This window comes from Stenella coeruleoalba, assembly GCF_951394435.1.
Source record: "Stenella coeruleoalba genome assembly, chromosome: 17".
Classification (NCBI taxonomy): Eukaryota; Metazoa; Chordata; class Mammalia; order Artiodactyla; family Delphinidae; genus Stenella; species Stenella coeruleoalba.
Genome location: NC_137163.1, coordinates 44,749,308 through 44,765,314, shown reverse-complemented (window position 1 = coordinate 44,765,314; position 16,007 = coordinate 44,749,308). Strand labels below are relative to the sequence as shown.

Below are 16,007 nucleotides of genomic sequence, written 5' to 3'. Positions count from 1 at the left end.
TTAATTTTGTGTCCTGCAACTTTACTGAATACATTGATGAGTTCTAGTAACATTTTAGTGGCATTTTTAGGATTTTCTATGTATAGAATCATGTCATCTGCAAACAATGACAGTTTTACTTCTTTCTATCCATTTTGGATTCCTTTTATTTGTTTTTCTTGTGTGATTGCTGTGCTAGGTCTTCCAATACTATGTTAAATTAAAATGGTGAGAGTGGGCATCCTTGATTTGTTCCTGATCTTAGAGGAAACACTTTCAACGTTTCACCATTGGGTATGATGTAGGTGGGATTGTCATGTATGGCCCTTTATTATGTTGAGGTATGTTCACTCTATATCCACTTTGTTCAGAGTTTTTATCATAAATGGCTGTTGAATTTTGTCAAAAAGTTTTTATGAATCTATTAATATGATCATATTTCATTCTTCTATTTGTTAATGTGGTATATGACATTGATCAATTTGTAGTTATTGAACCTTCCTTACATCCTGGGATAAATCCCACTTGGTCATGGTATGTAATCTTTTTATGTATCGTTGAATTCTGTGAATTCCGTGTGCTAAAGTTTTGTTGAGGATTTTTGCATCTTCAGGATTATAATTCAGGATTCTTCAGTTATATGGGCCTGTAATTTTATGTTTTTTGTGATATCTTGGCCTGGTTTGGTATCAGGCTGATGCTGGCCTCATAGAATGAGTTTGGAAGTGTTCCTTCCTCTGCAATTTTTTAAAATTGTTTGAGAAGGATAGGTGTTAACTCTTCCCTAAAATATTGGCTAGAATTCTCCTGTGAGGCCATCTGGTTCTGAACTTTTGTGTTTTGGGGATTGTTTTATTACTGATTCAATTTCTTTTTTTAAAAAAATATTTATTTATTTATTTATTTAGACTGTGCTGGGTCTTAAGTGAGGCAAGTGGGATCTTCATTGCAGCATGCAGGATCTTTTAGTTGCAGCATGTGGGCTTCTTAGTTGTGACATGCAGACTCTTAGTTGTGGCATGCAAACTCTTAGTTGCAGCATGCATGCGGGCTCTAGTTCTCCAACCAGGGATCAAACCTGGGCCGCCTGCATTGGGAACATGGAGTCTTACCAAATGGACCACAGGGATGTTCTCCTCAACCTCATTAAGAGTAATTAGTCTGTTCATATTTTCTATTTCTTCCTGGTTCATTCTTGGGAAATTGTACATTTCTAGGAATGTGTCCATTTAATTGGCATTTAATTGTTTGTATTGATATCTTATGATTCTTTGTATTTCTGTGGTGTTGGTTGTGACTTCTATTTCATTCCTGATTTTATTTATTTAGGCCCTCTCTCTTTTTTTCCTGATGAGTCTGGCTAAAGGTTCATCAATTTTGCTTCTCTTTTCAAAGAACCTGCTCTAGGTTCACTCATCTTTTCTATTGTTTCTTTTAGTGTCTAGGTTTTTTTTTTTTTTTTCTGCCCTGACCTTTATGACTTATTTCCTTCTAACTTTAGGTTTCCTTTGTTCTTCTTTCTCTAGTTGCTTTAGGTGTAAGATTAGGTTGTTTATTTGAGATTTTTCTTTTGTTGTATCACTATAATCATCCCTATTAGAACTGCTTTTGCTGCATCCTGTAGATTTTGGATTGGTGTGTTTTCATATTTAGTTGTATACAGCTATTTTTAAATTTTTAAAATTTCTTTTATGATTTTTCAGTGGTTCATTGGTTGCTTAGCATCATAGTGTTTAGCATCCATGTGTTTATGTTTTTTTGTAGTTTTTTTCTTGTAGTTGATTTCTAGTCTCAGAGCATTATTGTCCAAAAAGGTGCTTGATGTGATTTCAGTTTTCTTAAATATACTGAGACTTGCTTTGTGATCAAGCATGTGATCGATCCTGGAGAATGTTCCATGTGCACTTGAAAAGAATGTGTATTCTGCTGCTTTTGGATGAAATGTTATAAATATATATGATCATGATGTAATGTCCTTCTTCATCTCTTGTTACAGTCTTTGTTTTAAGTCTGTTTTGTTGAAATAAGTATTGCTACCCTGGCTTTCTTTTCATTTCCATTCTCATGGAATGCCTTTTTCCATCCCCTCACTTTCAGTGTGTGTGTCTTTAGATCTGAAGTGAATCTATTGTAAGGATCATATATATGGGTCTTGGGTTTGTATCCATTCAGTGTCTCTGTGTCTTTTGATTGGAGGATTTAGTCCATTTACATTTAAAATAATTTTGGATAGGTATGTACTTATTGCCATTTAGTTCTTTATTGTTCTCTTCTTCTTTTGCTCTCTTTGTGATTGATGACTATATTTAATGTTATTTTTGAATTCCTTTTTCTTGTGTCTGTATCTATTATAGACTTTTGATTTATGGTTACTGTGAGGTTTATGAGAAGCATTATATATATTATATATATGATTATTTTAAGTTACTGATCTCTTAATTGTAAATATATTTTAATAATCATTCATTTTTACTCCCTCCCCCAGACAGGTTTACTGTTTGACATCATATTTGACATCTTTTTGTCTTGTGTATTCCTTAACTACTTACTGTGGATATAGACGATTATACTAATTTTGTTCTTTAACCTTCCTACTAGCTTTATATCTGGTTGATTTACTAACTTTATTGTATATTTGCCTTTACCAATGAGATTTTCTTTTCCTACTTCATATTTCTAGTTGTGGCTATTGTTTTTCACGTAGAGAAGTTCCTTTAACATTTCTTGTAAAACTGGTTTGGTGGTGCTGAACTGTTTTTGCAATTTTTTATCTGTAAAACTTTTCATCGCTCCTTCAAATCTGGTTGACACCCTGGCCAGATAGAGTATTCTTGTTTTAGGTTTTCTCCCTTTCATCACTTAAAATATATCATGTCACTCCCTCTGGCCTGCAGTGTTTCTGCTCAAAAGTGAGCTGATAGATTTGTGGGAGTTCCCTTGTATGTAACTTATTACTTTTTCCTTGCTGCTTTTAATAGTGTCTCTTTATCTTTAATTTTTGCCATTTTGATTACAATGTGTCTTGGTGTAGTCCTCATGGGTTGATCCTGTTTTGGACTCTGTGCTTCCTGGACCTGGATGTCTGTTACCTTTCCATGTTAGGGAAGTTTTCAGCTATTATGTCTGCAAATATATTCCCTGCCCCTTTCTCTCTCTGTTCTCCTTCTGGGACACCTAAATGTGAATGTTAGTATATTTGATGTTGTCCTAGAGGTGTCTTATACTGTCCTCATTCTTTTTATCCTTTTTTTTTTTCTTCTGTTCACCTTTAGCAATTTCCATTACTCTGTGTTTCAACTCACTGATCCATTCCTCTGCAACTTCTAAACTACTGTTGATTCCTTCTAGTGTATGTTTATTTCAATTATTGTATTCTTCATCTCTGTTTGAGTGTTCCTTATATATTCCAACTCTTTGTTTAAAACCTGTAACTTCGCACTCTGTGCATCCTTTCTTCTCCCCAGTTTTTTGATCATTTTTGCCATCATTATCCTGAACTCTTTCTCTGTAGACTGCAAATTTCCATTCACTTAGTTCATCTTCTGGAGTTTTAATTTGTTCTTTCATTTAGAATATGTTCCTCTGTCACCTCATTTTGCCTAAGTTGCTGTTTTTATTTCTGTGTATCTGGTAGGTTGCTTATGTTTCTTGACCTTCAAGAAGTTATCTTTTGTAGGAGACATTCTATGTGTCCCAGTAGTGCACTCCCCTCTGATCACCAGAGCTATATGCTCTAGGGGTGTCCCTTATGTTGGCTGCATGGGTACTTCTGTTGTGGTGGGCTGACTACTGCAAGCATTCTGGTAGGTGTGGCTGGTCCCTTGTCTGGTTGGTTCAGGACATGTGTTGTGCACAGGACAATGGTGGGCATTGGTGGGTCACAAGGTGGCTCTATTTTTATTATCACTTTTATTTTATTTTTAATTTAGTATTATTTTAATATAAATTTTCAAAGGTTACTTTCCATTTACAGTTATTACAAAATATTGGCTATATTCCCTGGGTTGTACAATACGTCCTTGGGCTTATCATATACCCAGTAATTTGTACCTCCCACTTCCTCATTCCTATATTGCCCCAATCACCTCATATTGGTAACCACTATTTAGCTATCTATATTTGTAGGTCTGATAATTTTTTGTTATATTCACTGGTTTGTTGTATTTTTTAGATTCCACATATAAGTGATATTATAAACTATTTGTCTCTCTCTGTCTGAGGTATTTCACTCAGCATAATGTCCACCAAATCCATCCATGTTACTGCAAACAGAAAAATTCCATTCTCTTTTATGGCTGAGTAGTATTCCACTGTGTGTGTGTGTGTGTGTGTGTGTGTGTGTTTGTATGTGTGTGTATATATGCCCCATCTTTTTAATTTTTTATTTATTTATTTTTTAAATTTACATCTATTGGAGTATAATTGCTTTATAATGGTGAGTTAGTTTCTGCTTTATAACAAAGTGAATCAGTTATACATATCTTCCCATATCTCATCCCTCTTGCATCTCCCTCCCTCTCATCCTCCCTATACCACCCCTCTAGGTGGTCACAAAACACTGAGCTGATCTCCCTGTGCTATGTGGCTGCTTTCCACTACCTATCTATTTTACGTTTGGTAGCATATATATGTCCATGCCACTCTCTCACTTTGTCACAGCTTACCATTCCCCCTCCCCATATCTTCAACTCCATTCTCTAGTAGGTCTGTGTATTCCTGTCTTATCCCTAGGTTCTTCATGTCTTTTTTTTTTCTTAGATTCCATATATATGTGTTAGCATACAGTATTTGTTTTTCTCTTTCTGACATACTTCACTCTGTATGACAGACTCTAGGTCCACCCACCTCACTAACAAATAACCATTTCATTTCTTTTTATGGATGAATAATATTCCATTGTATCTATGTGCCACATTTACTTTATCCACTCATCCAATGATGGACACTTAGGTTGTTTCCATCTCCTGGCTATTGTAAATAGGGCTGCAATGAAAATTTTGGTACATGACACTTTTTGAATTATGGTTTTCTCAGGGTATATGCCCAGTAGTGGGATTGCTGAGTCATATGGTAGTTCTATTTGTAGTTTTTTAAGGAAGATCCATACTGTTCTCCATAGTGGCTGTACCAATTCACATTCCCACCAGCAGTGCAAGAGTGTTCCTTTTTCTCCACACCCTCTCCAGCATTTATTGTTTCTAGATTTTTTGATGATGGCCATTCTGACCGGTGTGAGATGATACCTCATTGTAGTTTTGATTTGCATTTCCCTAATGATTAATGATGTTGAGCATTCTTTCATGTGTTTGTTGGCAGGCTGTATATCTTCTTTAGAAAAATGTCTATTTGGGTCTTCTGCCCATTTTTGTATTGGGTTGTTTGTTTTTTTGTTATTGAGCTGCATGAGCTGCTTGTAAATTTTGGAGATTAATCCTTTGTCACTTGCTTCATTTGCAAATATTTTCTCGCATTCTGAGGGTTGTCTTCTCGTCTTCTTTATGGTTTCCTTTGTTGTGCAAAATCTTTGAAGTTTCATTAGGTCCAATTTGTTTATTTTTGTTTTTATTTCCATTTCTCTAGGAGGTGGGTCAAAAAGGATCTTGCTGTGATTTATGTCATAGAGTGTTCTGCCTATGTTTTCCTCTAAGAGTTTGATAGTTTCTGGCCTTACATTTAGGTCTTTAATCCACTTTGAGCTTATTTTTGTGTATGGTTTTAGGAAGTGTTCAAATCTCATACTTTTACATGTACCTGTCCAGTTTTCCCAGCACCACTTATTGAAGAGGCTGTCCTTTCTCCACTGTACATTCCTGCCTCCTTTATCAAAGATAAGGTGACCATATGTGCATGGGTTTATATTTGGGCTTTCTATCCTGTTCCATTGATCTATATTTCTGTTTTTGTGCCAGTATCATACTGTCTTGATTACTGTAGCTTTATAGTATAGTCTGAAGTCAGGGAGCCTAATTCCTCCAGCTCCATTTTTCGTTCTCAAGATTGCTATGGCTATTCAGGGTCTTTTGTGTTTCCATACAAATTGTGAAAATTTTTTGTTCTAGTTGTATGAAAAATGCCAGTGGTAGTTTGATAGGGATTGCACTGAATCTGTAGATTGCTTTGGGTAGTAGAGTCTTTTTCACAATGTTGATTCTTCCAATCCAAGAATATGGTATATCTCTCCACCTATTTGTACCATCTTTAATTTCTTTCATCAGTGTCTTATAATTTCCTACTTACAGGTCTTTTGTTTCCTTAGGTCAGTTTATTCCTAGATATTTTATTCTTTTAGTTGCAATGGTAAACGGGAGTGTTTTCTTGATTTCAATTTCAAATTTTTCATCATTAGTGTATAGGAATGCCAGAGATTTCTGTGCATTAATTTTGTATCCTGCTACTTTACCAAATTCATTGATTAGCTATAGTAGTTTTCTGGTAACATCTTTAGGATTCTCTATGTATATTATCATGTCATCTGCAAACAGTGAAAGCTTTACTTCTTCTTTTTCAATTTGGATTCCTTTTATTTCCTTTTCTTTTCTGATTGCTGTGGCTAAAACTTCCAAAACTATGTTGAATAAGAGTGGTGAGAGTGGAAATGCTTTCAGTTTTTCACCATTGAGGATGATGCTGGCTGTGGGTTTGTCATATATGGCCTTTATTATGTTGAGGAAAATTCCCTCTATGCCTACTTTCTGGAGGGTTTTATCATAAATGGGTGTTGAATTTTGTCGAAAGCTTTCTTTGCATCTATTGAGATGACCATATGGTGTTTCTCCTTCAATTTTTTAATATGATGTATCACATTGATTGATTTGCATATATTGAATTATCCTTGCATTCCTGGAATAAACCCCGCTTGATCATGGTGTGTGACCCTTTTAATGTGCTGTTGGATTCTGTTTGCTAGTATTTTGTTGAGGATATTTGCATCTATGTTCATCAGTGGTGTTGGCCTGCAGTTTTCTTTCTTTGTGACATCCTTGTCTGGTTTTGGTATCAGGATGATGGTGGCCTTGTAGAATGTGTTTGGGAGTGTTCCTCCCTCCGCTATATTTTGGAAGAGTTTGAGAAGGATAGGTGTTAGCTCTTCTCTGAATGTTTGATAGAATTTGCCTGTGAAGCCATCTGGTCCTGGGCTTTTGTTTGTTGGAAGATTTTTTATCCCAGTTTCAATTTCAGTGCTTGTGAATGGTCTGTTCATATTTTCTAGTTCTTCCTGATTCAGTCTTGGCAGCTTGTGCATTTCTAAGAATTTGTCCATTTCTTCCAGGTTGTCCATTTTATTGGCATAGAGTTGCTTGTAGTAATCTCTCATGATCTTTTGTATTTCTGCAGTGTCAGTTGTTACTTCTCCTTTTTCATTTCTAATTCTATTGATTTGAATCTTCTCCTTTTTTTTCTTGATAAGTCTGGCTGATGGTTTATCAATTTTGTTTATCTTCTCAAAGAACCAGCTTTTAGTTTTATTGATCTTTGCTATCATTTCCTTCATTTCTTTTTCATTTATTTCTATCTGATATTTATGATTTCTTTCCTTCTCCTAAATTTGGGGGTTTTTTGTTCTTCTTTCTCTAATTGCTTGAGGTGCAAGGTTAGGTTGTTTATTTGAGATGTTTCCTCTTACTTAAGGTAGGATTGTATTGCTATAAACTTCTCTCTTAGAACTGCTTTTGCTGCATCCCATAGGTTTTGGGTCGTCGTATCTCCATTGTCATTTGTTTCTAAGTATTTTTTTGATTTCCTCTTTGATTTCTTCAGTGATCACTTCGTTATTAAGCAGTGTTTTGTTTAGCCTCCATGTGTTTGTATTTTTTACAGAACTTTTCCTGTAATTGATATCTAGTCTCATGGCGTTGTGGTCAGAAAAGATACTTGATACAATTTCAATTTTCTTAAACTTACCAAGGCTTGATTTGTGACCCAAGATATGATCTATCCTGGAGAATGTTCCATGAGCACTTGAGAAAATTGTGTATTCTGTTGTTTTTGGATGGAATGTCCTATAAATATCAATTAAGTCCATCTTGTTTAATGTATCATTTAAACCTTGTGTTTCCTTATTTATTTTCATCTGTCCATTGGTGAAAGTGGGGTGTTAAAGTCCCCTACTATGAATGTGTTACTGTCAATTTCCCCTTTTATGGCTGTTAGTATTTGCCTTATGTATTGAGGTTCTCCTATGTTGGGTACATAAATATTTACAATTGTTGTATCTTCTTCTTGGATGGATCCCTTGATCATTATGTAGTGTCCTCATTTGTCTCTTCTAAGAGTCTTTATTTAAAGTCTATTTTGACTGATAAGAGACGTGCTATTCCAGCTTTGTTTTGATTTCCATTTGCATGGAATATTTTTTTCCATCCCCTTATTTTCAGTCTCTATGTGTCTCTAGGTCTGATGTGGGTCTATTTTAGACAGCATATATATGGGTCTTATTTTTGTATCCATTCAGCCAGTCAGGGTCAATTGGTGGGAGCATTTAATCCATTTACATTTATGGTAGTTATCGATATGTATGTTCCTTTTTCCATTTTCTCAATTGTTTTGGATTTGTTATTGTAGGTCCTTTCCTTCTCTTGTGTTTTTTCCTAGAGAAGATCCTTTAGCATTTGTTGTAAAGCTGGTTTGGTGGTGTTGAACTCTCTCAGCTGTCTATAAAGGTTTTAATTTCTCCATCAAATCTGAATGAGATCCTTGCTGGGTAGGGTAATCTTGATTGTAGGTTTTTCTCCTTCATCACTTTAAATATTTCCTGCCACTCCCTTCTGGCTTGCAGAGTTTCTGCTGAAAGATCAGCTTTTAACCTTATGGGGATTCCCTTGTGTGTTATTTGTTGTTTTTCCCTTGATGCTTTTAGTATTTTTTCTTTGTATTTAATTTTTGATATTTTGATTAACATGTGTCTTGGCGTGTTTCTCCTTGGGTTTATCCTGTATGGGACTCTCTGTGCTTCCTGGACTTGATTTAACTATTTCCTTTCCCATATTAGGGAAGTTTTCAACTATAATCTCTTCAAATATTTTCTCAGTCCCTTTCTTTTTCTCTTCTTCTCGAACCACTATAATTCGAACGTTGGTGCATTTGATGTTGTCCCAGAGGTCTCTGAGACTGTCCTCAGTTCTTTTCATTCTTTTTTTCTTTATTCTGCTCTGCAGTAGTTATTTCCACTATTTTATCTTCCAGGTCAGTTATCCGTTCTTCTGCCTCAGTTATGCTGCTACTGATCCCTTCTAGAGTATATTTAATTTCATTTTTGTGTTGTTCATCATTGCTTGTTTCATCTTTAGTTCTTCTAGGTCCTTGTTAAATGTTTCTTGCATTTTCTCTATTCTATTTCTAAGATTTTGGATCATCTTTACTATCATTATTCTGAATTCTTTTTTAGGTAGACTGCCTATTTCCTCTTCATTTGTTAGGCTTGGTGTGTTTTTATCTTGCTCCTTCATCTGCTGTATGTTTTTCTGTCTTCTCATTTTGCTTATCTTACTGTGTTTGGGGTCTCCTTTTTGCAGGCTGCAGGTTCGTAGTTCCCATTGTTTTTGGTGTCTGTCCCCAGTGGCTAAGGTTGGTTCAGTGGGTTGTGTAGGCTTCCTGGTGGGGGAGACTAGTGCCTGTATTCTAGTGGATGAGCCTGATCTTCTCTTTCTGGTGGGCAGTTCCACGTCTGGTCGTGTGTTTTGGGGTGTCTGTGGACTTATGATTTTAGGCAGCCTCTCTGCTAATGGGTGGTGTTGCGTTCCTGTCTTGCTAGTTGTTTGGCATAGGGTGTGCATCACTGTAGCTTGCTGGTTGTTGAGTGAAGCTGGGTCTTGGTGTTGAGATAGAGATCTCTGGGAGATTTTTTCTGCTTGATATTACGTGGAGCTGGGAGGTCTCTCGTGGACCAGTGTCCTGAAGTTGGCTCTCCCACCTCAGAGGCACAGCACTGACTCCTGGCTGCAGCACCAAGAGCCTTTCATCCACAGGGCTCAGAATAAAACGGAGAAAAATTAGAAGGAAGGAAAGAAAGAGGACACATAGAACCCTAGGACAAATGGTGAAAGCAAAGCTATACAGACAAAATCTCACCCAGAAGCATACATACACATACACACTTACAAAAAGAGGAAAAGGGGAAAAAATAATAAATCTTGCTCTCAAAGTCCACCTCCTCAATTTGGGACAATTCGTTGTCTATTCAGTTATTCCACAGATGCAGGTACCTCAAGTTGATTGTGGAGATTTAATCCGCTGCTCCTGAGGCTGCTGGAAGAGATTTCCCTTTCTCCTTGTTCGTACAGCTCCCGGTTCTCAGCTTTGGATTTCGCCCCGCCTCTGCGTGTAGATTACCTGAGGGCATTTGTTTTTCGCTCAGACAGGATGGGGTTAAAGGAGCCGCTGGTTCAGGGGCTCTGGCTCACTCAGGCCGGGGGAGGGAGGGGTACGGAGTGCGTGGTGAGCCTGTGGTGGCAGAGGCCGGCGTGACGTTGCACCAGCCTGAGGCACACCGTGCATCCTCCTGGGGAAGTTGTCCCTGGATCCCGGGACCCTGGCAGTGGTGGGCTGCACAGGCTCCCGGGAGAGGCGGTGTGGATAGTGACCTGTGCTCACACACAGGCTTGTTGGTGGCGGCTGCAGCAGCCTTAGCATCTCATGCCCGTCTCTGGGGTCCGCGCTTTTAGCCACGACTTGCGCCCATCTCTGGAGCTCCTTTAAGCAGCGCTCTTATTCCCCTCTCCTTACGCACCACAAAACAAAGAGGCCAGAAAAAGTCTCTTGCCTCTTCGGCAGGTCCAGACATTTCCCCGGACTCCCTCCTGTCTAGCTGTGGTGCACTAACCCCCTGCAGGCTGTATTCACGCCACCAACCCCAGTCCTCTCCCTGCGCTCCGACCGAAGCCCGAGCCTCAGCTCCCAGCCCCGCGTGCCCCGGCAGGTGAGCAGACAAGCCTCTTGGCTGGTGAGTGCCGGTTGACACCGATCCTCTGTGCGGGAATCTCTCTGCTTTGCCCTCTGCACCCCTCTTGCTGTGCTCTCCTCCGCGGCTCCGAAGCTTCCGCCCTCCGCCACCCGCAGTCTCCACCCACGAAGCGGCTTCCTAGTGTGTGGAAACCTTTCCTGCTTTACAGCTCCCTCCCACTGGTGCAGGTCCCATCCCTATCCTTTTGTCTCTTTATTCTTTTGCCCTACCCGGGTAAATGGGGAGTTTCTTGCCTTTTTGGAGGTCTGAGGTCTTCTGCCAGCGTTCAGTAGGTGTTCTGTAGGAGTTGTTCCACATGTAGATGTATGTCTGATGTATCTGTGGGGAGGAAGGTGATCTCCGCGTCTTACTCTTCCACCATATTCCCCCTCTCTCCTGTCCCACCTTATTTACCCATTCATCTGTTAATGGACACTTAGGTTGCTTCTGTATCTTATGAATTGTAAGTAATGCTGCTATGAACATTGAGCTGCATGTATCTTCCTGAATTAGTGTTTTTTTCAGATATATAAATAGGAGTGGAATTGCTGCATCATATGGTTATTCTCTCTTTTTTTCATTAAGTATCTTTATTGGAATACAATTACTTTACAATTGTGTGTTAGTTTCTGCTTTATAACAAAGTGAATCAGCTATACATATACGTATATACCCATATCTCCTCCCCCTTGCGACTCCTTCCCATCCTCCCAATCCCACCCTCTCAGCTGGTCAAAAAGCACCGAACTGATCTCCCTGTGCAATGTGGCTGTTTCCCACTAGCTATCTATATTATATTTGTCAATGTATGTATGTCCATGCCAGTCTCTCCCTTCGTCCCAGCTTACCCTTCCCCATCCCTGTGCCCTCAAGTCCATTATCTACATCCACATCTTTATTCCTGTCCTGCCGTTAGGTTTTTCAGAAACTTTTTTTTTTTGGATTCCATATATATGTGTTAGCATACAATATTTATTCTTCACTTTCTGACTTACTTCACTCTGTTTGACAGACTCTAGGCCCATCCACCTCACTACAAATAACTCAATATCATTTCTTCTTATGGCTGAGTAATATTCCATTGTATATATGTGCCACATCTTCTTTATCCATCCATCTGTCAGTGGACACTTAGGATGCTTACTCGTCCTGGCTATTGTAAACAGAGCTGCAATGAACATTGTGGTACATGACTCTTTCTGAATGATGGTTTTCTCAGGGTATATGCCCAGTAATGGGATTCCTGGGTCATATGGTAGATCTACTTTTAGTTTTTGAAGGAACCTCCATACTGTTCACCATAGTGGCTGTATCAATTTATATTACCACTAACAATGCATGAGGGTTCCCCTTTCTCCACACCCTCTCCAGCACTGATTATTTGTAGAATTTTATTGATGGCCATTCTGACTGGGATGAGGTGATACCTCATTGTAGTTTTGATTTGCATTTCTCTAATGATTATTTGAGCATTCTTTCATGTGTTTGTTGGCAATCTGTATGTCTTCTTTGGAGAAATGTCTATTTAGGTCTTCTGCCCATTGTTAGATTACATTGTTGTTGTTGTGGGATTTTCTTTTTTCTGAGCTGCATAAGCTGATTTTAAATTTTGGAGATTAATCCTCTGTCAGTTGCTTTCTTGGCAAATATTTTCTCCCAATCTGGGGGTTGTCTTTTCATCTTATTTTTGGATACCTTTGCTGTGAAAAAGCATTTAAGTTTCAGTAGGTCCCATTTGTTTATTTTTGTTTCCATTTCCATTCCTCTAGGAGGTGGGTCAAAAAGGATCTTGCTGTGATTTATGTCATAGAGTGTTCTGCCTATCTTTTTCTCTAAGAGTTTTATAGTGTCTGGCCTTACATTTAGGTCTTTAATCCATTTTGAGTTTATTTTTGTGTATGGAGTTAGGGAGTGTTCTAATTTCATTCTTTTATATGTAGCTGTCCAGTTTTCCCAGCACCACTTATTGAAGAGGCTGTCTTTTCTCCATTGTATATTCTCGCCTCCTTTATCAAACATAAGTTGACCATATGTGCATGGGTTTATCTCTGGGCTTTCTGTCCTGTTCCATTGATCTATACTTCTGTTTATGTGCCAGTACCATACTGTCTTGATTACAGTAGATTTGTAGTATAGGCTGACATCAGGGAGCCTGATTCCTCCTGCTCCATTTTTCTTTCTCATGATTGCTTTGCCTATTCGGGGTCTTTTGTGTTTCCATTGTAATTGTGAAATTTTTTGCTCTAGTTCTGTGAAAATTGCCATTGGTAGTTTGATAGGGATAGCACTAAATCTGTAGATTGCTTTGGGTATTATATTCATTTTCACAATGTTGATTGTTCCAATCCAAGAACATGGTATTTCTCTCCATCTGTTTGTATCAACTTTAATTACTTTCATTAGTGTCTTATAGTTTTTTGCATACAGGTCTTTTGTATCCTTAGATAGCTTTATTCCTATGTATTTTATTCTTTTTGTTGCAATCATAAAAGGGGCTGTTTCCTTAATTTCTCTTTCAGATTTTTCATCATTAGTACATATGAATACAAGAGATTTCTGTGCATTAATTTTGTATCCTGCTACTTTACCAAATCCATTGATTAGCTCTAGTAGTTTCTAGTTGCATCATTAGGATTCTCTATTTGTAGTATTGTGTCATCTGCAAATAGTGACAGCTTTACTTCTTTTCCAATTTGGATTCCATTTATTTCTTTCTCTTCTCTGATTGCTGTGGCTAAAACTTCCCATACTATGCTGAATAACAGTGGTGAGAGTGGAGGTCCTCTTCCTGATCTTAGAGGAAATGGTTTCAGTTTTTCACCACTGAGAATGATGTTGGCTGTGGGTTTGTCATATATGGCCTTTATTATGTTGAGGTAAATTCCTTCTATGCCTACTTTCTGGAGGGTTTTTATAATAAATGGGTGTTGAATTTTGTCGAAAGCTTTTTCTGCAACTATTGAGATGCTCATTTGGTTTTATTCCTTCAATTTGTTAATACGATGTATCACATTGACTGATTTGCCTATATTGAAGAATCCTTGCATTCCTGGGTTAAAACACGCTTGATAAGGTTGTATGATCCTTTTAATAGGCTATTGGAGTCTGTTTGCTAGTATTTTGTTTAGGATTTTGGCATCTATGTTCATCAGTGATATTGGCCTGTAGTTTTCTTTCTTTGTGACATCTTTGTCTGGTTTTGTTGTCAGGGTAATTGTGGCCTTGTAGAATGAGTTTGGGAGTGTTCCTCCCTCTGCTATATTTTGGAAGAGTTTGAGAAGGATAGTTGTTAGCTCTTCTCTAAATGTTTGACAGAATTCTCCTGTGAAGCCACCTGGTCCTGGTCTTTTGTTTGCTGGAAGATTTTTAAACACAGTCTCAACTTCAGTGCTTGTCATTGGTCTGTTTATATTTTCTGTTTCTTCCTGCTTCAGGCTTGGAAGGTTGTGATTTTCTAAGCATTTGTCCATTTTTCCCAGGTTGTCCATTTTATTGCCATATAGTTGCTGTAGTAATCACTCATGGTCCTTTGTACTTCTGGAGTTTCAGTTGTTTCTTCTCCTTTTTCATTTCTAATTCTATTGATTTGAGTGGTCTCCCTTTTTTTCTTGATGAGTCTGTCTAATGGTTTATCAATTTTGTTTATCTTCTCAAAGAACCAGCTTTTAGTTTTATTAATCTTTGTTATTGTTTCCTTCATTTCTTTTTCATTTATTTCTCAACTGATCAATATGATTTCTTTCCTTCTGCTAACTTTTGCGGGTTTTTTTTGTTGTTGTTGTTCTTCTTCTTCTTTCTATAATTGCTTTAGGTGTAAGGTTAGGGTTTTTTTATTTGAGATGTTTCATGTTTCATGAGGTAGGATTGTATTGCTGTAAACTTCACTCTTAGAACTGCTTTTGCTGCATCCCATCAGTTTTGAGTTTGTGTGTTTTCATTGTCATTTTTTCTAGTTTTTTTTTTTGATTTCCTCTTTGATTTCTTCAGTGATCTCTTTGTTCTTATATAGTGTATTGTTTAGCTTCCATGTGTTTGTATTTTTTACAGATTATTTCCTGTAATTGATATCTATTCTCATAGCGTTGTGGTTGGAAAACATACATGATACAATTTCAATTTTCTTAAATTTACCAAGGCTTGATTTGTGACCCAAGATATGATCTATCCTGGAGAATTTTCCATGAGCACTTGAGAAGAAAATGTATTCTGTTGTTTTGGGATGGAATGTCCTATAAATATCAATTAAGTCCATCTTGTTTAATGTATCATTTAAACCTTGTGTTTCCTTATTTATTTTCTGTTTAGATGATCTATCCATTGGTGAAAGTGGGGTGTTAAAGTCCCCTACTATGATTGTGTTACTGTCGATTTCCCCTTTTATGGCTGTTAGCATTTGCCTTATGTATTGAGGTGCTTCAATGTTGGGTGCATAAATATTTACAATTGTTATATATTCTTCTTGGATTAATCCCTTGATTATTAGGTAATGTCCCTCTTTGTCTCTTGTAATAGTCTTTATTTTAAAGTCTATTTTGACTCATATGAGAATTGCTATTCCAGCTTTCTTTTCATTTCCATTTACATGGAATATCTATTTCCATCCCAGCTTTCTTTTCATTTCCATTTACATGGAATATGTTTTTCCATCACCTCACTTTCAATCTGTATGCTTCACTAGGTCTGAAGTGGGTCTCTTATAGACAGCACATATACAGGACTTGTTTTTGTATCCATTCAGCCACTGTATGTCTTTCGGTTGGAACATTTAATCCATTTACATTTAAGGTAGTTATTGATATGTATGTTCCTTTTTCCATTTTCTTAATTGCTTTGGGTTTGTTATTGTAGGTCTTTTCCTTCTCTTGTGTTTCCTGCCTAGAGAAGTTCCTTTAGCATTTGTTGTGAAGCTTGTTTGGTGATGCTGAATTCTCTTAGCTTTTGCTTTTCTGTGAAGGTTTTAATTTCTCTGTCAAATCTGAATGAGGTCCTTGCAGGGTAGAGTAATCTTGGTTGTACATTTTTTCCCTTTCATCACTTTAAATATGTCCTGCCACTCCCTTCTGGCTTGCAGAGTTTCTGCTGAAAGATC

At 37.5% G+C, this 16,007-nt stretch overlaps 1 protein-coding gene across 2 annotated transcripts in view; it reads left to right on the top strand.

The window, feature by feature from the left end:
* NECAB1 (N-terminal EF-hand calcium binding protein 1) overlaps positions 1-16,007 on the top strand; it is a 279,489-nt gene that overhangs the window by 110,929 nt on the left and 152,553 nt on the right. The window lies entirely within an intron of this gene.